Source organism: Dermochelys coriacea, chromosome 16 (assembly GCF_009764565.3).
Source record: "Dermochelys coriacea isolate rDerCor1 chromosome 16, rDerCor1.pri.v4, whole genome shotgun sequence".
Classification (NCBI taxonomy): Eukaryota; Metazoa; Chordata; order Testudines; family Dermochelyidae; genus Dermochelys; species Dermochelys coriacea.
The window spans coordinates 11,750,203-11,773,745 of NC_050083.1; positions in this window are offsets into that span (position 1 = coordinate 11,750,203).

The following is a 23,543-nucleotide window of genomic DNA, read 5'->3' on the forward strand; positions in this document are numbered from 1 at the left end:
GTGACACAGCCCCTCATCCGTCTGGATTTGAACCCTCCTAATGTGCCATAGGAATGTTATATGGTTTCACATTTAGTTGTCTGTACACACTCTCCCCCCAAAATGTGCTCACCGTGGCTTTGTGGGATTAATAGGACACCTGGACAAAATGAGTTTTGAGTAAGGATTTGAGGGCCTGATCCAAAGCCCACTGAAGTCAATAAGACTCCAAGTATTGACTTCAATGGAGTTTGGATCAGGCAATGAAAGAGGAGAGAACTGGGTGGAGAGATTGGGAGGGAGTTACAAGCATACAGAACTGCATGGAAGAAAGTCAGAGACCAGAGCAAGAGGAGGAAATGAAGGTGGCTGTTAGTTCTGTATCCCTGTCAAAAATGACTATCGATTTGAAAGGAAATTTGTACTGTGCTGTTCGTTTTCGACAGATTTCGACAGGTGCCTCTGCAGCGTTAGACATTCCTTCCCCTCCCTTACTCAGAACAAAGCCTAGATAATAACTCCCTTTCTAACTCAACACTTTTCTACACAAGGAAATTGACTGGCATAGCTATTCCAGAATATCATCATCAAAATCAAAGCAAATCACAAAGGGACATAGACTCCCTGCAGATCAAGCACCATATGGATTGATCTCTAGCTATTACGTTAATATCTATTCTGGAATAGCTCTCTGTGTGGACACTCACAAAGCAGAGTAATTATTCCAGAATAAAATCACTTTTATTCTGGAACAGTGTCTACATGGGGAGGTATTCCAGAATAACTAAATTATATCAGAATAGCGATTCCAAAATAGCTATTCCAGAATGGTTATGCTGGCCAATTGCCTCCAGGTAAACAAGCTGGTCTTCATTGAAAGTTTTGGCATGTTCCCACAGAATGTTTGAAATCCATCAAATCAGCACTTTCCGATGGAAAACCATTCCATTGGAAACATTTCCACCAGCTGTAGCTCTTACCCATTCCCAAGCCCCAAACCACCCAAGCCCACCTCCCACGCCTTGATGACAAGTACAAAAGTTAATTTTGACACCCAACAAAATACATGTGTGATGGGTTGGGTCACAGAAACCCCCTTGGGACTGCCACCTGATGTGCTGAGACTACCGATTTCCCTGCCAGCTTGGGACTTCAGTACCCTATCTTGTTGAGCCAGACACGCTAGCCTGCTGCAAACACAGACCCAGGTCGGAACCACATCCCACAAAAGCTGCAGACTTAACTGAAAATGGCTTAGAAAGTGTTCCTGTCTCTATACCCAGACACCCAGCTCTCAATGGGATCCAAACCCCAACTAAATCCATTTTACTCTGTATAAAGCTTATACAGGATAAACTCATAAATTGTCCGCCCTCTACAACACTGATAGAGAGATATGTAAAAAGAAAGGGAGTACTTGTGGCACCTTAGAGACTAACAAATTTATTAGAGCATAAGCTTTTGTGAGCTACAGCTCACTTCATCGGATGCATTCACGAAAGCTTATGCTCTAATAAATTTGTTAGTCTCTAAGGTGCCACAAGTACTCCTTTTCTTTTTGCGAATACAGACTGACACGGCTGCTACTCTGAAACCTGTCATTATGCAAGAGAGATATGTATAGCTGTTTCTTCCTCCAGGAATTAATTACTTACTCTGGGTTAATTTATAAGCAAAAGTGATTTTATTAAATATAAAAAGTAGGATTTAAGTGATTCCAAGTAATAACAGACAAAACAAAGTAAACTACCTAGCAAAATAAAACAAAAACATGCAAGCCTAAGCCTAATTCAGTAAGAAACTGATTACAGATGAAACCTCACTCTCAGAGATGTTCCAATAAGCTTCTTTCAAAGACTAGACTCCTTTCTAGTCTGGGCCCGATCCTTTCCCCAGTATGGTCCTTGTTCCAGCTCAGGTGGTAGCTAGGGGATTTCTCTTGACTGGAGCCCCCTTTGCTCTGTTCCACCCCCTTATATACCGTTGGCACAAGGCGGGAATCCTTTGTCCCTCTCTGGGTTCCCACCCTCCTTCTAAATGGAAAAGCATCGGGTTAAAGATGGATTCCAGTTCAGGTGACATGATCACGTCACTGTAAGACTTCATTACCCACTTGCCAGCACACAGGTGTATAGGAAGACTTACTAGTAAACAGAGCCATCTACATAAGTCAATTGTCCTGGTTAATGGGAGCCATCAAGATTCCAAGCCACCATTAATGGCCCGCTCTTTGCATAATTACAAAAGGACCTCAGAGTTATATCTCATATTTCTAGTTTCAGATACAAGAATCGGTTTCAGAGTAGCAGCTGTGTTAGTCTGTATTCACAAAAAGAAAAAGAGTACTTGTGGCACCTTAGAGACTAACAAATTTATTTGAGCATAAGCTTCCATGAGCTACAGCTCACTTCATCGGATGCATACAAGAATGATACATTTATACAAATTGGATGACCACACTAAGTAGATTATAAGCTTTGTAATGATACCTTACAAGATACCTTTTGCATGAAGCATATTCCAGTTACATTATATTCATGCTCATTAGCATATTTTCATAAAATCATATAGAGTGCAACATGATACAAAAACATTTTTGTAACTCAATGTTAATTGCAAAGTAAGAAAAATGAATCCTCTCTGTGGAGTTAGTTTTCAAAGCACCAAGCAGAATTTTGCAGCACAACTCTCATTAAGTCTATGAGTATTAAGAAGTGTGCAACATTACAGCGCTCTCTTAGGTAGGCAGATCCCAGAAATGACTGTAATGCAGACATCTACAAATGTGACTAAAGAGCAAGGCTCACAGCCAGCCTTGTGAATGTAGGTGTCAGTGTGTGGTTTTGCTCCTTAAAAAGAACACTTCATAAACACACATTCATTTTAAGTACTTCAAAATCATCCTCTGGAGAAAGTTGCTGTACAAATGCAAAGCATTAGTATTATCTCCCTTCCATGCTTTCTTCGTGCTCCTACTGCATGAACATGAAGAGCAACATTCTGGCGGCTGCTGCTGTTGTAATGATCCCTTCGTCCTTAATTGGAGAGACTGTACCTGTGGGAGTAAGCAGAGTTGTTCAGAGATTGCTCCCTGGCCACACTGAGATGCCCTCTATTGTTACCTTTAGTTTCTGTGTTAACAGTCTGTGGGTTTAAAAGGAGATTAAGTTGTTTAGGCCCCACTTTTTGATGAGTATTGTTAACAATAATAAAATTTTAATAATTTTTAAAATATAATTTACAAAAGGGTTTTTGTTCACATTTAGATGTTCCCCTGCAGCATTTGCAAACCAATCATCACAGCTTTGTGGTAGTGCATATAAATCAGAATGGGAAACTAACTAGGGATCTATCTGAAACATAAGCAAAAGGCTTGACCCTGTTTTTGCTCTTAGAGACTAATGAAATGCAAAAGGTAAACAGCATTAGTGTTGAAATGTTTTAATGATCTGAGGTAGTGCCAGTAATATATTATAAAAACAGACAGCCAGACACACAGACAGATATGTTTTTAACTTGCCATGGGCGTCCCTTAAATAAAACACCTTCTCTAGCGGTGATATTCAGACTGAGACTCGCAAGCCACAAGTGGCTCTTTAACGTGTTTCCTGCGGCTCTTTGCAGCACATGATATTAAAACACTGAGTGATTTAATTATTAACCCATCTAAGTTATTAACCAACCAGGATGCTTTTACTATGTTATTAACCTACTGTAGTTGATAAAATAATAATACATGATCAGTCATTTTGCTGTGACAATATCTATCTATCTATCTACTAAATATTTTTCTGTTAGACTGCTTAAATATGAATATATAGTACTATAATAAATGAAACAATGAACTCACACTACTGTGGCTATTTTGGGTAATGTTGGCTTGCTAATTTGGCTCCTGAACCCCTGAGGTCTGAGTATCACTATTCTATAGGTTCACTCTGAAACTACATCCCTTATCTCAGCTAAGGCCCTATCTATACTCGAAAAAAGTGGAACTCAGTGAACTAAAATTCCAGCTCAGAGGGTTTCATGGGGCTTGTCTACATTAGGGTTGCCAACTTGGTAATATTTAAAAACTGAACGCTCCAGCAGAAGTGCTGGAACCTCCCCTGCCGCATCTCTTCCCCTGGAGGCTGCATCCCTACCCTGCCTATTCTGACAAAGCCCCGCCCCTGCCCCACCTATTCCCTTGAGCCTCCACCCCTGCCCTACCTCTTCCCCTGAGGCCCCGCTCCTATCCACTCCTCTTCTGCCCTCCCCACATCGCTCACTGCTTTTCCCCTCCCACCCCCCCATCTCCCCACCCAGGTCAGGAGGGACTTACCTGCGGAGCCGGGGCTGGGAGCTGCAGTCACCCAACGATGACTCAGTGCCTCCCTCACTTGCAATAACTGGACTTCAGGTGTCCAGTCAGTAGATCTGACTGGACACTGCCAGGTCCCCTTTTCAACTGGAAAGTCCGGTCGAAAACCGGACACCTAGCCACCCTAGTCTACACTATGGTTTCAGCCATCAGGTAGCTATACACCAGTGTAAACTGCTGCAACAGGGTCAAAAATATTTGCACCAGTGCAGTCTAGTGAGTTTGAAATGAGGGCAACAAGTCTCATTATTGCAAGTCACTTTTTACATTAGTGCAACATATCTGCCCCAGGAGTTTACACCAGCGGCACTACTTTGGTGTGGCTACACTGAAAAACCCCAAGGTAAACAATCCTTCCGTCCAATGCAAAGGATGCTCTCCTGTTGCAAACGACCGCGGAGGAAAACTGTACACAAAATGGATCCCTCTCAGTTTCACTAAGGCCTGATCTTGCAGACATTTCTGTTTCTCATGTGAGTTTACTCACATGGATGGTCAAAGGAGTGACTCACATAAGTAGAGTTACTCACATGTCTACGTGTTTGTAGGATCAGGCTTACAAAAGCAGAGACCATGCAGCACACCTCTGCGGTGAGGGTACCACTGCAGGGAGCTGAGCTGAGGCTTTGTGCTCCTTTAGTGATTACCGTATCCCCTCGCCCCAGGCACACAGGGAATATCATGCAGCATATTTCTGGCAGAAATGAAACAATCACTCCAGAACAGCAGTGATGTTGCTTTACAAGTCACTTGACTCACGACTTCCCATGTCTAAGGAGACATGAAAAACCCTACCTCACCATAGAGCAGCCACTAATTTAGATGCTTTTCCTTCAAATCACTGCAAAGCCTTGAGATAGTGGAGTTGTGCACAACCTGAGCTCTGTGTTCTGGGGATCACCATGGCGGTAGCTGGGGAAGGAATCTCGCTTTTCTGTGACTGCAGAGACACTTGGCAGCCTCAGATCTGCAGTAGCCTGCATGGTCTTGCCACTCCCCTTCTTGCAGCTTGTCAGACAGCAGCACAAGTGCTGGCCAGCTAGCCAGACCTAAATATAGAGACCAAAGCAGCAGCCAGCTACCCTCCCAATGTGAATGTAAACAAATACAGGAGGAAGGCCAGGGAGAGCTGCAAGCCCCTTGTAATTTCCAAATAAACACAATGATCAGTTTGCTGTCCAGGAAGATTCTCCCAGCCTCTGCTGCTGGAGTTGTAGGGGATGGCTGTTACCATGTGCAGTTGTTTTCACTAGTGCAAATTCATCTTTCTGACGCAGAAGAATTGAATGCTCTGCAGTTTGCTTTGGGAGAAATGGATGAAACCTTTGCTGCTAAGTGTCCATATTAATTTAAAAGATCTCTTGACCCTATCCACAAGAGTAGCGTATTACTCAGAATTTCTCCTTCTTTGCTGACTTTGCACCTGGAACTGCTCTCTAACAAAGAGGTAGATGCATTTCAGTCATATTATATGCTCTGCATCTAGGCCCTGACCTGCAAACTCTTAATCAGGTGCTTAACTTTAAGCATGTTAAATATATACAAGAGCAAAGTTAAGCGTGTGCATACAAGCTTGCAGGATCAGAGCCATAGTTTGTAAACTACTTTTTGCATAAAAGAGCTATTATAAATGTAAAATACTGTAATAAAGTGCCTCCTGAATGTGTCTATCACAGCTCTCTACTGGATAGGATCAGACTTGTTAACTGTGAGCCGTAGATGTTATACTCCTAAATAGAGCTGAACAGAAATTCCAGTTTCTGACCTGCAGGAAATATTGACAGTTTGAAATTTGTTTTTGTTCTGAATAGAAATTAAAAGCCAAACTTTTGAAATTTCCTGCAAAAGGAAAACTCTGAAAATGTCTGATTCACAAGAATTAAAAAGTTTGCTTTTGATAATGTTGAATTGCTAGGTTTCAATAATGCCAAAACAAATATAATATTCCATAATATAAATTGAAAGTAAAACCAATAGGAACAGAAACAATACAGTCAAAACTAAACATTTTTACCTTATCCAAATAAAACATTTCAGCATTATCAAAACAAAACTAGAAAGATTCATGTAAACTTTTTCCTGCCTTAACTTTGATTGAAATTGACACATTCCTGCAAAACAGATTTCAGTTAAACTGCACTTTCCATCAACTGTTCCATCAACAATTTTCCAGCCAGTTGTCCTGCTAACAGAGATGCTTTTCAGCTGAGCTAGTCTCACTGTCCCCATGGAGTTCAGAGTGGCTGTGATGAACAGCATAGTATTCCTTGGTGGCCTTGCCTTTGTTATAATATTATTTTCCACGCTTTCCTAATCTACCATCTCTCTGTGGCTTTCCTTTTGTAAAGGGTAACTTTTGAGGCCCCTCAGCTGCTGATTGTAGCTGGGAGTGGAACCGTACAGGCTCTGTTCCTCAGGTTCCCAGTGGCGCCTGGTTTCCCCAGGTGTGGTGAGGCCTCTGGCTTCAAATCCTGCGTGCCACCGTGACCACAGTGAATCGCTGCCCTGTGCCGTGTTTCTGAGAAGTCGGATGTAAATGATGTGCCAGGCACACCCACATCTCCTTTGTGAGGAGTGGGGGCAATGCAGCAGGAGCCCAATGTCCTTCTGAGTCAGTGTAGTGCAAGCAGGAATGAAAGTAAACCGGTAAAAAGTGGCCACTGGTACCGGCCTGTACTCAGCTGACGTTAAAGCGTTGCTGCGGCAAAGGACCTCATCATTGCTCCTTTTGCCCCCCTCGGTCAGCTGCCCCAGGCCCTTTAAATCGCTGCTGGAGCCCCGGGTGGCGCAGGCCAGGCAGTGTGGATAGACTGTGTGGAATGTTACTTTCACCCCTGAGTCCAAGGTTGATGCAGAGGACAACTCTGACCTCTCTGATTCCTCGCTTGTACCCAATGTCCTGGCCAGTCAGCTGGACTTTTTTAGATTTTTTTAGCTAGCACTAAGGGGAAACTTTTTTAGATTTTTTAGATAGCACTAAGGGGAAACAGGGAGTTGAGATTGAGACCTATTTCCCCAATTTGCCATGCTTTGTCCTCTTGACTATGCTTGGTTTGAGGGATACCTTGTTCAATTGCAGGAAGCATTTCTGTCTGAAGTAGCTGCTATGCAAGATCAGGAAGAGACCGAGGACTGTTCCGGGCATATAGACTCCGCCATAGCTCACATCTGCCTGAGTAACTCCTTCCCACCTTTCCGTGGTTTCTCTCCATTCTTTGGCTTCCTTCTTCTAGCTTCCATGGTGCTGCCCAGCTTTGGCTCTTTGAACGTCTTTGGGTGCCGGGCTGGTCATAAAAGGGCACAACTCTTTGAACTCCTGAGACAAAAATGGGCCAGGGTTGTTTTTTTGTGAGAGACACATTTGGCTCCTGATAAACAGGGGGATTGGTTGAAGGAAAGAGATAGGGAAGCTTTCTTGAGCCACAACTTTAATGTTAATACTGGGGCAGCTGTTCTTTTCCCCCTGGGATGTGGGGGGCGCAGCTCCACTGTGTGAAGGAGACTATGCAGGGCTGGCTTCTCTAGGTAGAAGCATGTGTTGGTGCTGTTGTGTTTTTTTACTGCCTATGCCCCTATATTGGGGCAGAACCACATTGTCATTTTGCAGGGCCTTGCCCAAGCTCTGCTTGGCTGTGACCCCAACAGTGTTATTGTCCTGAGGGAGACTTCTACTGTGCCATTAAGGATGTTTTAGACAGGAAGTAGGAGGAGCCATCCCCTCACTCAACCATGGAGCTGCATTGTCTCTGCAGACCTTTGGGTTAGTAGATGTCTGGAGGTGCTCTCACCCCTCTGTTAGGCAGCAGTCCTAGTGAAGGCTACCCCTACCCACATCTCAGGGGCTAGACTGGATTGTTTTTATGCTGTGAAACCCAGTGTGCATGTGTTTGTTCGGTCTTCCATGTCTCTCTTACTTTTTGGCCATCGCTATGTCTCTTTCAATGTGTCCTTCCCTGTGCTTCCCACTGGCACTTTAATGCCAAATTGTTGCAAGACCTGAATTTCACCCAGGCATTTGCTGTGCCCTGGGAGTATTGGCAGCAGCAAATGCCAACGTACAAGTCCCTAAGATGATGCTGGGATGTTAGGATGGTCCAGATCCAACTCTTCTGTGAACAGTACACTCAGGCTACTACATGGTCCTTGCATCGGGCTATGGGTGCTTTGGAACGGGACATCTTGGACCTTCAGAGCAGCCCTCCTTTCTCTAACTTCAACCACTACCTCTTGTTAAATGGTATAGTCCAGCAAGTATCATTGGAAATTTAGGGGGAGATTCTGAAAAGCAGTAAGGGGAGCCGAGGTAAGATTTGGACACCTGCCAGTCCTCCGTACTTTGGAAACACTCCTCCTTAATTTAACTTCTTCTGAACAGACCCCCGAATGACCCAGAAAGGGCTCCGATAGCATTTAATTTGAAGGATTTCATAGTCTGACAGCATCCTCTTATAGCAGTCTCAGAATTCAGAAAGTTGTTTTCCAGCAAGAAGCATTTCTACAGTGTATGGCAACCTGCAGCATCATCCCACCCTCTCCGGTCTCCCTGACGCCTCCTGGTGGATGCATTTGACCCTGGGTGACTGTGTTCCACTGGAGCAGCGGTTCTCAACCCTCAGGCCACTTGTGGCCCAATCAGCACACAGCTGCGGCCCTTGTGACATCCTCAGGGCCATACAGGTAGTATATGTATGGCGTGGATATGGCCCACATAACACACAGAGAGCTGCCTATGCGGCCCACAGTGGTAAATAGGTTGAGAACCACTGCGCTGAGGATGCAGTACAAGCTTTTTGTCCCACCGCACTCTAGTAACTTGTCTGGGAGGGTCTTGCACAGCATTGTAATGACCAATCACTTTGTGAACCGCATCTTCCCCGTGGTGTCTGCACAGTGTCTACAGCTTCAGATGTGGTGTTTCATTTTTAACTCTCTTGCCTGTTTGATTCCAGTCTTTGATTTTTTTTGTAGCAGCCTTTCACCAGCTTGGAAATGATTTTCTCCAGGCCCTTGTTTATTCTAATAGAAGACACAGCAACCGCACAAAGCCTGTCTTTTGTCTGGCCAAACTGGCCATTTTGAAACCTCACAAGGACAGAGTGGAAGGGACAGAGGGCACTGGCGGTGTTCTGGGCATTGATCACAGCCTAGCTGCAGATTGACGATGTCTTTCGTAAGTGATTTGTAATCTGCATACCTGTTAATAATGTCCTGCGTGAACTTGATGGTAGTGACGTCTTAGTGATCCAGGTGTAATGTTTGCGCAGGATGGGCTTATCTTTATTTATTCCTTACTGTGGGTATATTGCATCCGATGAATGAGCTGTAGCTCACGAAAGCTTATGCTCAAATAAATTTGTTAGTCTCTAAGGTGCCACAAGTCCTCCTTTTCTTTTTGCGGATACACACTAACACGGCTGCTACTCTGAAACCTGTGGGTATATTGTAATGGATAAAAGTTAATATTTGTACAATGCTTTTTTATATGATGAATAAAGGTGCTTTTACATCACGTCTCTCTCTCTCTCACAAAAGCACATGCAAAGATTCCCCCTCTCTCACACAAAGAGTCTCTTTTTTACACAGATTCTCCTTTTGTCACACACACTCGCTCTCACACTCAGACATTTCTCTCTAAATAACACAGCCAGAGGCAAGCACCCAGATTTTCCCTCTCTGATTGTTCTTGGCTCCAGCAGAGAACTGAGCAGCCCCACTAACCTCATTTTGTTCCTTTCTATCTCCCAAACTGATGGAGAACCATCCCCTTCTAGAATTCTGGCTGTATTTCTTAAAGGGCCATCACACCAGTAAGGCTTCCTTCTGCCAGGCTCCCCCTTTTAGATCCGATCGGTACCTGTGCATGAAGGGGCACAAAAAGTGTCAGTTTAAAGAAGCTGTGCTGTACCCTCTTAGAGATGGAGCAGAATCCCCTTAAAATAACATTTCAAAACCCATTGGGAAAGGGCCTCCCTTATTACACATACTGTACCAAGAAGAAGCAACACAGCAAAGCCTCCTGGTTATCTGAAAGAAAAACATGGAGGCAAGCCCCTGGAACTGAAATCTATGGGATACTGGAGATCACAGAACTCCCGTGAAGCATCACTTTCCTGTCTAATCCCTTACAAATGTATACATGTAGTTTTTGTAATTGGCCTTTTCCAGGCATTCCAATTGTAATAGATCCCACAGAGAGAATAAGAAACCTACTACCACTGTACTAATAGCAGCTACAAGAGCTCTCCTTTCGCTCACACAGAAGTCGTCGGTCGTTCTTGGACCAAAAGCAGCATGGTTCTAATCCCAGTTCCCGCTCTGTGTGTGTGTGTGAGAGAGGGAGATTAATTCTGCTGTTTGCACCCCATTACTTTGTTACACTGTCTAATGTGAAATTATTGCTAAATTAAGGTAGAAGGAGATTTGCAGATCCAGAGGCAGAGGTAGAACATCCAGAAGTTCAGACCAGGATTTTGGTTCAACCCATCATAAAGGTACAGAGCTAGCTGCAAAATTTGGATCTCCTTCCAGATTCAAATTTCTAACACCCCTAAATGTTGGTGTTATGGCTTGAGCCTATCTCAAGGGAGCCATCCTGCTTCCAAGGAAGTCAACAGTAAAACTCCCATTTGCTAGCAGTGTCCAATCCTGACTCAGTGGCAGATAGCTCCGTGTCATGATCCCGTTTCTGCACTCTCTCTCCTCGCTGCTGTTTGTTGCTTTGATGCTCTACCTGATATGTATATTAACATTTTCTTCTTTATTTTTTTGCAACTGTGCAAAATGCATATTATCTGATTACTCCAGGTGGAAGATGGAGGAAATAGGGTTTCTAGTCATGAAAGGAGATTATTTTGTCTAAGTACAGCTTCTCTTAGCATTCCTCCAACATGCCAATAGAATAGATTTTATGAAAAACTAATGTAAGTGGTTGGGTTGATTCTGAACAGGAGTAACAATAGGTATTTGCAGCCCGGAATTGTTTTGTGTGAAGACTTTATATTGCATCTAAAATTAAACTATCTTTACAAGCAGAAAAAATACAGACATGCTTGTATGCACTAGCTAACCAGAGGAATATTTAGGGTGGTATAAGGATCTGTAGCTAGGAGATATCGGAAGAATGTAAGCAAGTGTGCATTAAGATCAAATATCGGGGGAAAAAAAAGCTATTGGCAAGAGCTATTAAACTATGGAATAGCCTTTCCAATGGTGTGGCCCACATTGCTTGGGACATTTAAAACTCGTCTGAATAAAGCCCTGGAGAATTTACAGTAGAGCAGGCCCAATCATGCAGTGACTAGGGAGTGATGCTGGTAGTGGGGATGGATTCGATTGAGTTTTTCAACATTTAGCTGCTATGGCTCTGTATAGAGATAGGCCAAGGTGAAAACTACTAGCTTCTGATTTGGCTTAGGCTGGTTTGAAGCCAAATGACAGATAGAATTTGGGTTTAGACACAGTGGTATCGACATCATGTGAGTCGTTCTAATACCATTTCAGTCCCAAATGTTGCTTTTCTTGAAAGATTTTGGCTGCATCTGAACTGGAATCAGAAAATAGCCCCTTACTGGTTTGGAATCTGATCCAGAATCAAACCCAGAAGGGTCCGATGGCAGTCCAAAACACACAGACCCTGAAATTCACAGGGGTGCAGATTTGTGGTTCTGGCCCATATCTAACATCTATGTGGGTGTTGGGGCTGTTTCAGCTCTTCCAAAGGGTCCTTTAGTTAGTGACCTGGCATAGCCTGATGACGTTGTTATTTTTGCACCTCTGTCCATTGCTTTGGACTGAGTTTCAGCGCTGCATGCAACAGCCATGTGTTGTTTTGTTCTAGAACCAAATGGCAGCTCTGGTGATCTAGTGGTCTTTAGTTGTCAGAAGCAAAGGAAACAGGCAGTCAGATTAATTTAAACAGCTTGAAAGCAGGAAGTGTTCTCGTCTGAGTAAAACGGGAACAGGGCCAAGAGAGTGACAGTGAGAGCTAGCGTGGAAGGGGATTGAGTCCTTTGTTCAGTCCAGGACAAAGGACCTGATGAGAACTGAAAGCAGGGAGGAAAAGCTCTGACTCTCCCTAGCATTCTGCGTCTCAGCTGGGTTTAACCTTGTCTACACATAGAATTTGCCCTGGTTGAGCTTAACTGGTTTTTAAACTGGTGCCCAGACCAAAGGCTGGGAGGTTTGAGCTGGAGCCCGTAATTATGGGCCTAACCTAACAACCCTTACCCATGGATGCAGTCCCTATGAAGTCTTTATACCAGCTCTAGGATGTCCATGGCAAGGGAGCTTAACAGGAGCAGTGCCGCCAGGGTCTTTTGTCCCAGCACACTGTGTAATCAGGAGGAGAGTATAATAAGCATCAGGCTCCATTAACTTTCCTACAATCTCCACTCCTGGCCTGCCCCTCCCCAGGCTAACTCTATAGGATGGAATCAGAGAGGTGGATGAACCCCCACTTCTATGCATCTAGCAGCAGATCTATACTCAGCCCATGCCCTCTGCACTCAGATCTATGCAGCACAATCTGGTCCCTGGTTCAGAGGCTCATGCATCAAATTCTGCTGTCACATTGAGGGGTTCAGTGCCTGTTGCAGGGTGTGCAGGACTTGGTGCACTCTCCTCATCCCTGTCTTCTCTTGCAGGCCATGTTCTGATCCAGTTGTCACTCAGACTCTCTCCCATTTCCCCTCCTCACTAGTCGGGTCTTTCTTCCTTTGATATTTATTCTTCTCATCTTTTGCTTTGTATCTTTTTTCTTTTTTTTTTTTTTTTGCTCTTTCCCCTCTTCTCTCACTCTCTCTTAACCCCTTAGTCTTTCCCTTCCAGAAGCCTTCATGTTGCTTTTATTGCTTGAAGATGGCAGGCATCCTGCCACGGTTGGCTCCTTGCGACCAGGCAGCCAATGTGCCTGCAATTGATTGGAGGTCTGCAGGAACAGAGACAGACACTTGAGCCATCTGGTTGCTGCCTGAGCCTTTAGCTGTCTAGGCCAGAGCTTCTTCTGCAGCCAGCTGCACTAGGGGCTGCCTTGGAGCAGAGAGGGAACGGAGGCAAGGAGCCACTTCCTCCTTTCCCCAGAGCAGTGGGAGTACATTAGCAACCATGGTGGCTCCAGGGTCCTGCAGCTTTCTGTTCCAGATTTCGAAAGAGCCCAGCACACAACAGGGCTCAGCATGGTGGATTGCTGAGCTCTTTTCAAGAATCTGGCCACAAGTGGCACTATGGGAGCTGGTGGGCTGAGCTCTTTAGAAAATCTATGTCCCTATTTTAGCTCCTGTTTGCTCCACTCACCCTCCACCCCACTCCGGATGGTCTGGCATCTTCCAGGTCAGAAAACACTGGCCCATTGCTTTTGTGGGGATTTGGCCCTATGTGTCTCACCGTCCCTTAACAGAAGGGGCATAGCATGGAGAGATACAAGCCACAATCCTGTAAACCCTTATGTGAATAGTCCTTCTTCTAGGAGCCCTCAAGAAATCCCATTAACTTCCCATGTAGTAAGAATTACTTATGTGCAGGGCTGATTCACACAATGCACCAAAAGCTAGAGCTGCAGGTAGGCCCCACACCACAGGACCACAGGCCTACAGGGACATTTGGAAATGGCAGAAGTATGTTTTATGAAGTGTTGTAGCCATGTTGGTCCCAGGATATCAGAGAGACAAAGGTGGGTGAGGTAATCTCTTTTATTGGGCTAACTTCTGTTGGTGAGAGAAACAAGCTTTTGAGCTTACACACAGCTCTTCTTCGGGTCAAGGAGAACTCTGTGTGGCTCAAAAGCTGGCCTCTCTCACACCAACAGAAGTTCATCCAATAAAAGATATTCCCTCACCCACCTTTTCTCAGGAAAATCATAGAATCATAGAATATCAGGGTTGGAAGGGACCTCAGGAGGTCATCTAGTCCAGCCCCCTGCTCAAAGCAGGACTAATCCCCAACTAAATCATCCCAGCCAGGGCTTTGTCAAACCTGACCTTAAACACTTCTAAGGAAGGAGATTCCCTTTATGTCCATTCCAGTTGAGAAGTGAACCTCCTCTACCATGAGGGATGCTATAGGAACTCTGTGCCCCAGGTACACAGCGTGGTCCTGAAGCACAGGAGCACCAAGTGTCCATCAGAGCCGACAATTAGTGCCGTGGATCTATCCTTCCACACCAGCTGTGCAAAGCAGACCTGGTTGTAGACTGGAAATTGTGATATTTTTGAAATGTGTTTTCATGCCAAATTGGGATGACACTCAAAGCACCCAACGTTGTTGTGGCGAAGTACTTTGAGCCTGAAACGTTAAAACGTTTGGACATTCAGGAACCAAAACGTGTCGTTCCAGTTTGTCAAATGGAAAGAGTCCAGCCTGGCTCCACATTAATGTTTGGGGTGTTCCTCTGCTACCAGGTGTTGATCAGCTGCAGTGTACTGGTGAGTGCTGGGGGAAATAACAAACTGTCAGAAGAAAATGTGTGTAAGCAGGGGCTGACTGACCCTATCTTGTCTTTATAAGTGGACAGGAGGAATGTTGGGAACATTTTAGTAGTGACTGACCATTTTACACGGTATGCGCAGGCATATCCCACACACCCCTGTTGCTCGAGTATGGATTCCCGGCTCGAATACACTCTGACCAGGGATGGGACTTTGAGAGCCACCTCCTGAAGGAGGTGCTAAGAATGGCAGGAATTAAGAAGTCCAGAACAACACCTTACCACCCACAAGGTGACCCTCAGTCAGAGCAATTTAATTGAACTTTGTTGGATATGCTGGGAACTTTACCTCCAGAGCAGAAAGCAACCTGAAGCCAGCATGTTGCGTTTTTGGTGCATGCCTACAATGCCAAAAAGACCGATGCTACAGGAGTCACCCCATATCTCTTGATGTTTGGGCAAGAGCCAAGATTACCCATAGACCTGTGCTTCAGGGTATCAGAGGATGGAGAAAGCTATGAGACATATCAGCAGTATATTTCCCAACTAAGGGAAAAACTGCGAGATGCTATTCACCGGACCAATGGGTTGACTTTAGCTGAATTACACTCACTTGCCTCAAGCTGGTGTAACAGGGTAGGGAATCAGGCCCCTGCTCTTTATCTTGGAGCTGATGTTCCCATCCCTGCAAGCAACCTGGCCCTGCTTACAGCCTGTTATGGGACAAGGAGACGAGAACGAGCTCTTTGTCCCTGAGGAGATGAGCAGGTCATTCCTCGGCAACAAACTGTTACCAGGCACACTCCTTATCCCTTAGAAAACAAACAGCTGTGCTCCCTAGGGCAGACTCAAAGACCATGTTGAGTATCTCTCCCCGAGAAGTTTTTCAGGTAGATAAAGAGCAGGACATTGTGCAAGGAGACAGTTATCTGAGATTACCGTGTTTGGCCACTGAATGTCAGTGTTGCACCATGAAAATTCACATAGGCTGGGTAGCATCAGGGTCTCAGCAGTCACCCCAGACTGAGAGGGCCTTGGCCGTGTCTTGTTGTGCAGGGGCTATACTAAGAAGAGTTGGAGGACTCTGTGCCTAAGGAATTTGGGGGTTGGAGTAGTGGGAGAGCAGGGCGTTCAGCATGGGGCAACGCAGCTGGCACACAAATGCATTCCTATTCAGCGGATTGTTCACTGGGAAGCAGTTATAAAAGGGTTGTTGTCATTATTCTGATTTAGCTCATTGCAACTTTACATATGGGGAAAGAAAGTGAAGCAGAGAGATTGATTGCCAGAGGGATCCTCTCCCCAATACAGAGCACCGAGGTCACTGTCTCTGTCGTGCTTGTGAGATCGTGAGGAACGGAGACCTGATGCCCTGCCAGTCCACGCACTGCAGTCCCAAGAGGGCATGTTCAGCCAGAGAATGCACATCCTCAGCACTGCGGGTCACATGTTTGCCAGGTAGAGTTGCCAGTTTTTGTTGGATGGTTTCATCACATGACATAATCTTTAATTAAAGACTAATCTTTAGTCCCTGGAGACTCCAGGACAATTCTGGAGGGTTGGCAACCCTATTGCCAGGGGCTGCTTCTTTCTAGGGCATTAGTGCCTGGCAATGCATTCACGGATGCACCCAGCACATGGGAGCCTGCCTTGGTCAGCAGGATTCTTGGAGCAAAGGAGAGATTGTCCAGCATTCCTGTTCCCCCTCACACTGCCAGTCCGGGCAGCATTATGCCTAAGTGACTTAACCAAGGCCATAATGAGCATCGGTGACAGAACCAAGCATCTCCTAGAAGTCATCCAGGCTCCAATCCTTTGCTTATGGAACTGGGTGAGTTGTCAACAGCTGGGATCGAACTTTGGGCTTTTTAAAACATGAACCTTTGCTACTGCCTGAGCTGAAAGACCTGTTTCTGCTAGCCAAGGCTGTAACAGGCTCATCATCCTCGATATGTGGTCCAGTCACCTCTAGAGAGGGACAGAGCATTATATATGAATTTAGATAGAACATATGGGCCAAACATGTTAATATAACCCAGTCACTGTCCAGCATTAAACTGTTTAAACAAGGTTTGGGGTTTGGTATACACAGACCTTAGCCTGCTTAGTAGCATGACAAACACACAATTAAATATCTTTTTAACCTTTTATTAAAGATACAGAAAAGAAGGAAAAACAGTTAAAGCATTTGAAACGTAAAGTATTCAGTAAGGCTTCACTTTAACAACAACATCCCTTGTTCCCTTTCCCTTTAGCTGGAGAGATTTTTTAGAGGAAAAATCCCCCTTGTTTGATGGAATTTTAGATGGTATCAAAGATGATAATAACTGTCCTTTTTGAAGAAAAGAGAAGAATTCAGTTGAGATGGAGCAGTTATTGCTGTTGATGTTACAGTCCAATCCTGTTTCCGAAAAAGACAAAACAAGACAAACACGCAAAGGGGGAAAGAAAAGAATAGAAAATATACAAAATACAGCTTCTATCTCTGGTGTTGACTTTCATTTGCAACCTCACAGCTGGGGGAAAAAACCACAAGCCCACCACATGATCTTGTCAGTCATTCCGAGACATGGCAAACTTGTACCAGCATTGGGCTGGTTTGGGCATTGCTTTTAGCTGCCTCTTTCTCTTCACAGGCTCACAGCAATGTTGCAAAATATGCAGTCTTCACCAGCTGAGCCAGACTCATGTTAGACAGAAGGAAAAAGTGGAGAGAAATAGGAAAGAAAAGAAGTAGGGGAGGAAAAGGATTCGGGGAGGGGGCTCAGTGATACAGAAAAAACAGTCTCACATCTGAGGCGGTATTGGGATTTAGCCAAAACTGATAGAGGTGGCAATGTCATCTGGCTCCCTCTCTCTGGCCCAGTCAGGGCAGAACACCTTTCAAGAGTGGGGTGATGAAGGCCTGGGGTCCCAGGAGACAGTGGGAGTGGCAGCCATGTTATGAAACTCATTCCAGTAGCCAAGTTTTCTCCCCAAACTCTTTCTTGAAGGACCCCAAAAGGGAATGATGGGTGGAATAGCCCATCTTCTCATTATTTTGTCCACCAATTAGACCTCATTTCCAACATACCCATTTTGGTCCATTGATTTTCAGTATCATGCTGTTCTTATTTACCAGGCATAATTTTAACATAGCCCTTGAGTTATGAGTAGGACTTTTTGTTTGGATGAATTCAGTCTTTTTTGCGTCAAGAATTGTAGTTTTAGGTTACTGTGACATCTTATGAACTTCCACTCACTCTTTACAGTTGAGCTCACAGGGTAAATTTGTAAGTCCAATTATTACAATAAATACCACATTAAATGGGTGTGGGTTACACTTAGGGTTGCCAACAGTCCCTTTTTACGAGGGACAGCCCTTATTTTTCATCTCTGTGCTACAAGATCAGGAGTTGCTGAGTGCTGCAAAAAGCAGCAAGAAACACCCCTGGCGAATGTAGGTGAGTACTGTTTATTATTGTTATTAGTATTAATAACAATGATAATAAAATAATAATAATAATAATATCGGGAGGATGGTTGGGGCATAGGTGCTAAGAAAACAGTCCCTTATTTTTGGAATACAGTGTTGGCAACCCTAGACTTACACTCATATCACTCCTCTCTATGAAAACATTACAGTAATATATAGGTGAGTTTTACATTGGGGATTGCCCTGTGGTTTTAAAGCTGGCATATTCAAACAAGCTCAGCGCTAGCCTATTTCTGCTCCCATAAAAGTAAACGGTAAGTGCTTTTGAAAATCCCATCTTAGGTTAGCATTCATTCTAATTTCTCCTGTCGGGCAAGCCTGTGATTTGGTGATGGTGTTTTCTTCCTACCACCTCTGTAGCATCTTCTCTTCTTGTATCCACCACTTTCTGTAAAAGAAATTGCAAATAAAGAAAAAGAGCAAAAGACCCTGTGGAAAAGCATGAGAAGTGAATCACCATAAGAATTCCATAATTCTCTGCAAACCCAGCATTATGCCTAAGTGTGCAGGTTGGCAGTGAGGTACAGACAGTACCTGGCTCATGAAAAGAGAAAATAGTCAGCTGGGGAACACATTCAAACATGCCAAACCCACTAAACAAATGCAGAAATTGGGCTTGTGTTTGGCTTAATTGGCTTGTGAGTTGCTTGTTGGCTAGCTTTTGGCTTGTAGCTTGGTTGGCTTGTAGCTTGTTGCTTGCTGTAGCTTGTTGCTTTTTTTTTTTGATCGGCTCCCGGCAAGCAGGGGCAAGGTGGGGAGAGAGTCAGAGGTGCACAATGGGCCCACCACACTCCCAGACTGCATGCCGGGGGGAATCTAGTCACATAGAGTGTTTGGGTTCTTAGGTTTTGGCCTTGTTTTGAAATGGGATTAGCTTGATTTTTGACTTATTGTGAAAGTCGGGGTGCTTATTTACCCCGTGAAAGTTGGCAACTGTGAACACATTTTGCATTGGCTCAGTGGAACAGTATAGTGAGAATGAAAGTACCACATGCAGGGGTGTTTACTACATCTGCTCTTTTTTATTGAACGAAGCTCCTATTGACTTCACTGGGAGTTCGGATAAATCAAACGCTGAAATTTTTCTCCTTGTGGCTGCATTCTTCTGTGGTATGAATGACTAGAAGGAGGATTGTCACTGGGTAGCTGGCCACAGTAACTGAAGGAGCAGGTGCTGCCATTTGGGCCAATTAAGGGGGCAGGGCTGTGCCTGGAGCTAGAAAGGTCAGAGAGAGACTCAGTGAGATAGAACTGGCTGAATGAGGGTTAGAAAGCTGCAGAAAACAGGACTGCAAAAGTCCCCTGGGAGGAAGGCGGTGACAGCCTAAAATGTAAAGTGAGCTGAGGAACTGTGTGGTTTGTTTGTTTAAGTTTGAACAAGGAACCTGTCTAAAAGAGATTGTGGGTGTGGCAATATGTTTTGGGGACCTGGGGAGAAGCCCTGTTGTGTTATAAGGATTTGTCAAGGTGTTTCCCTAGGACCTGACCCAAGCCCCAACAGCCAACAGAAGTCTTTCCACTTATTTCAGTGGGTTCAGGATTAGGCCCTTAAAATGAGGAATGGGGAGTTAAGTGATCGGGGTTCTAGGCTCATTGTGTGACTGTGGGCAAGCTACTTCACTTCTCCTTCAGTTTCCTCATCTGTAAATGGAAAAAGTACTTCCCTGCCTTGCAGGGCTGTTGATATTAATGTGTCAGCCGATGTAAATCGGAGATATTTTCATGGCAAGCACTATAGAAATGCTTAGAACTATCAACACTATCCATCTGAATTAGCTGCCTCTCCCCTTCTAATGGTAACATTTTACACTTACATATCAGTTGTCACCCAAAGGATCCCAAGCACTGTACAACACTCATACATGCCAGAAATCTAGCTTTGCTGAACAACCAGCCCCCTCATGTGTAGTGGATGGCCGGATCTGGTCAGATTTCTCTGATGGGAAATGCCAGTTTCAGTATGCCCGAGGGAAGTGTTATGGAATTTTACTCTTAAATAAGCTGAGGTGGATGGGCAGCTGTTGCAGCAGAATGGGGGGTACTAGCAAAAACGCCTCGGGATGTTTGACATGCGAGCTTAGTGCTGATGACAAAATGTTAGTTTGAGAGCCTCAGAGAATGACATCTGGGGTGTATCTACACTGCAGGTGATAGCATGCTTCCCTGTGCAGGGAGACAGACACACACTAGCTCTGCTTGAGCTAGAACACTAAGAATAGCAGGTTGACCATAGGCAGCAGCTTGGGCTAGTCAAACAAGTATGTACCCAGTGGGCCAGGCATCATTGTACTTGGGCAGCTAGCCAAAGCTGTTGCTCCTCCTGCCATGGCCACCCTGCTGTTTTTACCATGGTAGCTTGAGCAGAGCTAGCACATGGGAAATGCCCTCCCAGCTGCAGTGTAGACATTCTCTATAGATAAACATGGGGGTAAGCAAAGCAACAGTTCAGACTTCCCCCAAACTGCCTTGCCAATGCATCTCAGCCCCCAGAGGGGCTGTTCTCCTCCAGCCTAGCAAGTCATCACCAAACTCATTTCCATCAAATGACAACTTCCACTCATACTAACCTGAACTGGATTCAGAAGGGCAGCCTAAAGGTTAGATGCCCTTGATCCCATTATCAAGCCCCCAAGCCATCCAGACCGGACTCAAATATCGTTAGCAATAATAAGCCCTTCTTTAAAAAAAAAAAAATTTGCTGGTGCACTATCAGCAAAAAAACCTCTTGTTCCTCTCCAGGAACATTACAGGCTAAAGCCTGGCTTCTGTCAGGTTTAAACCCAAAAGGGAGTATAGTAATTAAGTTATAACTGTGAAGGCAGCAATAATTTGTGTCCCTCTTCTGGTCAACCCAAGAAATTCCACACTCACCCCCAGCAGAGACACCCACACTGATTTCTTGTGCTTCTGAAGTGAGTAATCTGTGCGAGTGAGCGGGGTGTGGAGGGGCCATGTGCAGACCAAGGGGAGAGAGAGGTTCAAACGTACAGACTGTTCTGTTGCAACATCCCTCTGCAGTTAAGTGCACTGAGCGCCCTTCCAGCCCTTGGCCCTGTGATCCTAGGAATTTATCATCCCTTTATCTTGCAAAAGAAGCACAAGTGTTTTCCAGGCAATGTCTAAAATGTCATAGAACCTATGGGCCTGATTCGCTGTTGTCCTTGTGCATTAGTAGCACAAAAATGTGGAAATGAAATGAAGTCCCATTGTGCTGGGGACTATATAAACCATTTGCATCAGCCCACACAGTGAGTGCATGATGGGGAGTAAATGCTACCAAAGCATCTTACAGCCACTTCGCACTGCTTAAATCCCTACAAGCCACATGTGCCTAACCCTGCAGTCCTTACTTTGTCCAGACTCCCACTGGCATCAGCAGGAGTTTGGATTGAAAATTCTTCAGGGATTGGCCTTGTGTCAGGGAATGCAGCTCGAATACCATACATGGATGAGCAGACAGCCCTCATGCCACCTTAAGCCCAGAAGATGACCGTGGGACAATCACAGGGAGTGGTAGGAAGTGGCCCAGGGCAGGCTGCCTTCAGCACCCCTGGTTGTCAGAGCACTGGTAGCTCCCAAAAGGCCCTGGGTTGGAGCCCAGTGGAGTGGGAGGGCCTTGGCTCCCCTACCAACAACCCCCGCCCCCAGCACATCACTGACTTAAGCTCTAACCAATAGGTGAGGCTCCCCACCAACGAACCCTAAGTGAAGGCTGTCATATCCACTTGGATAGAAGGGAGGTGTGAGTGGATCTGTGGTGAGAGAGGACTTAGGGTGTGGGCTGAGCAGTGCAAGGAGCTGCAAACCCTGGGGACAAGGTTTGGGTTGGATTTTGTGTTCTTTCTTATGTGACTACATTCAAACCCCAGAAAGGGGATAGGTTTTGTTCCAGTACAACTTGCAAAGTAGGCTACTCAAATGAACACACAGCAGGTGTTGCAGGGAATCAGTGGCAATGGATAGCATGTGATCAGGATCCTCACAGCAAATACATGGACAGACATAAGTGCTGTGACTGTGGGTATGTCTACACTGAACAGCTCTGAAACCCCGTGGGGGGGAGGGTCTCACAGCCCAGGCTCCAGCCTGAGAATGAACATCTACACTGCAATTTTATAGCACTGTGTGCCCAAGGCAGCTGACTCAGACTCTGAGACTCAGTGCTGTGGATTTTTTATTGCAGTGTAGACATACCCTTAGAGGACAATGTGGACTCACTGTCCTTGTTCCCTTTCTAATCAGCTACTCCGATCCTATGTGTAAATATCAGTCAGCTTCATTGTGTCATTGCCTGCCGGTAGAGTTTTCTTCACTTTGGTTCTCCTTCATCTTTTCATGCCACCTTAGGAAAATGAAGTACAGAGAATCTGAGGGTGGTAATCCAGAAATGAGTAACATGGAGTGCTTTTATATTGCTCCAAATCCAGACACAAGGAGATAAATTAAGGGGAGGGGGCCTGTTTTAGCCCTGAATATTCTTAAAATTTCTTTAACATGTGTTTTAGAGGGAGCAGATAAGGAATACTGAAATTCGCAGAATGGATCACATCCAGGATCCACCCAGTCCAGCATCCTGTCTCTGACAATGGCTGTGCGGAAGAGTCTACTCACTGCAGGTGCTCCCTCTTGTGACTGGGCATGGCATAGTGGCCTCTTCTCCTTTGGCCCCCCTTGCTGACAGCTTCTCCCTGGGGTGGTCTGCATCTTCCTGTAACTCACTCTCTCCCACCCCCTACCCCTGTCCAGGTCACTTTTAGTCTTACTTCTTCCAGGGTAAACCCAGTCCAACCCACCAATATCTGGCAGCATCACACCAGAGCTTCAGCCCAACTTTGGGCTTTGTGGAACTTTCCAGCCCTTAGCTTAAGGTCTTCATGACACTGCCTTATGTGGGCCTGTAGGGGAACCCCAGCCGGTGCTGAACTCTGGGTTCCAGCCCAGGGTCCCTGAATGAAGCAGATATGCCTTTCTCATAATCTATTCCCCGCTGACTCTTCTGCAGATCTCAAAAAAAGGGGAACCAAACTAGTTATGGGAAACAAATGATCCAACCTCAGGCCTACCTGCTCCAACAAGATTGACATTTAGGAATCTCTGGTTGTGTTCTGACTGGGCCATCTTTCAAGGCAATCTCTGGTTAGGCCCCGGCCCGGGCTGGACCTTTCTTCACATGGCTAGCTTGAGAAATCCACTCTCTCTCCCAGTCAACCACTACAGAGCTGGGCTTTTCCTCTTTTAAATCCTTTCTCTGGGCTTGACACCTCCCACCAGTGTAATGGTATGGGTCTGATGGGGCCCAGAGGCTC